General features: G+C 36.2%; 1 pseudogene; it reads left to right on the top strand.

Moving 5' to 3' along the window:
* The first annotated feature begins 624 nt into the window (after positions 1–624).
* Positions 625–1,630, top strand: LOC114632798 (annotated as a pseudogene).
* Positions 1,631–1,962: the final 332 nt, after the last annotated feature.

Here is a 1,962-nt window from a genome sequence, read left to right on the forward strand (position 1 = left end):
AGACAGGCTGGAAAGAGAAACAAGCTCAGTACTCCAAGAAAAATAAGGCTATGTCTCAACTCCGTAAAATATGTCCTAGGTTCCCCCTCAAATTAAAGGAAAAACTCTACATCACTTAGAAATATAAGTTCTTGAAAAATAATTGAGCCCTGTAAGGTTCACTTAGATCATTTCCTGAAGCAATAATATGTGTTAATATTCTTGAACAATTGCAAGTGAAATTATAGTAAATGATTATCTTTATCTAATCCTAAATTTATTGACATGATCTCAAAGTTTGTATTGCTGCTGCCATAATAAGTATATCAGAGGTAATTCAGTCTGGGAAACTTTTTGTTGCCTGTGCTTTGAGACCAAAATAAGCATTTAAAAATTTATTTCTCATTTGCTAATTATTTATATAGATATATTTTCATTTACCTCATTGAATTCTGCTGATATAATTCCAGCTGCTAATCCTATGTGCTGATTATTATTAAAGGTATAAGTTGTTGCAGATACATGTCTACCAAGTCAATATCTGTACTATCTCAAACTAAAGTGTACTCATTTGAGACAATTCATTTATGTCACTGCAGGAGCATTCCTCTGAAATCCAGGTCCTGAGGGCCTGCTATTCCTGTAATGTCAGTCTTCAATGCCTCTGACACAGAAATACCCACCTTCATTCTGATTGGGATCCCAGGGTTAGAGCATATGCACATTTGGCTCTCCATCCCAATTTGCCTCATGTACCTTGTGGCCATCATGGGAAACTGCACCATTCTCTTCCTCATAAAGACAGAGACCTCTCTGCACGAGCCTATGTATTATTTCCTCTCTATGCTGGCATTTTCTGACCTAGGACTGTCTGTTTCTTCCCTTCCAACCATGCTGAGAATATTCTTGTTCAACTACACTGAGATTTCCTCAGATGCCTGTTTTGCTCAAGAGTTTTTCATTCATGGATTCTCAGCTATGGAGTCCTCAGTGCTTTTCATCATGGCCATTGATCGCTTTATAGTTGTCTACAAGCCTTTGAGATATACCTCCATCCTTACAGTCAGGAGGGTCTTTAAAACTGGCCTAATATTTGCTACATTCTACATTGCAGTTATTCTTCCATTTCCCTTTACATTAAAGAGGTTGAAATTCTGTAAGAAAAATCTCTTATCTCATTCTTACTGCCTTCACCAGGATGTTATGAAGGTAGCTTGTTCCAACAACAGAATCAATGTGATCTATGGATTTTTTGTGGCTACTTTATCTCTGATATACTTGCTGTTCATTTCTGTGTCTTATATGATGATTCTTAAAATTGTCCTGGGCATTACTTCCCATAAGGGTCGCCTCAAGTTCTTTAACACTTGCATCTCTCATGTCTGTGCTGTGCTCATCTTCTATGTGCCCATCATCACCTTGGCAGCGCTTCACCATTTTGCTAAAAACATTTCTCCAGTTATTGGGATCATAATAGCTGATCTTCCTTCTGCTTCCACCTCTAATGAATCCAATTGTATATTCTGTGAAGAGTCAGCAGATTAGAAATTTGATCCAAACCAAATTATGTGAGAAACATCACCGGTGGGAAATTCCAGCTTCCATGAATGCCTGGGTTACTTCACTATGTCTGCATACATGTAGACATTAAAAAGTCACAACAACAAAAAATACTCCCTTATTACAAAGGTACACTACATATATGCAGTAAACCAACCTGAATATTTTACTAAAAGGGACAAACACTCTATGTTAAATGTCTATGGGATAGGTGTAGAAGTGAAAATAAGGTTAGACTAGGTAAATTTCTCTCCTTTCTCATTCATCTTTTTGTGAAACCAACGTTAAAATTTTATCAAGTGTCAAATACAATAAAGACTGTTTTCAATGAATTATACAACTAAAAATTTAAAATATGTTTGCAAGTAAAAGTAAAGGCCATCATGACTCTAACTCAGCAGTGAGTGATTTATGCTGTAAAAA

The sequence above is a fragment of the Grammomys surdaster genome, unplaced genomic scaffold (genome assembly GCF_004785775.1).
Source record: "Grammomys surdaster isolate TR1022 unplaced genomic scaffold, NIH_TR_1.0 425, whole genome shotgun sequence".
Taxonomy (NCBI): domain Eukaryota; kingdom Metazoa; phylum Chordata; class Mammalia; order Rodentia; family Muridae; genus Grammomys; species Grammomys surdaster.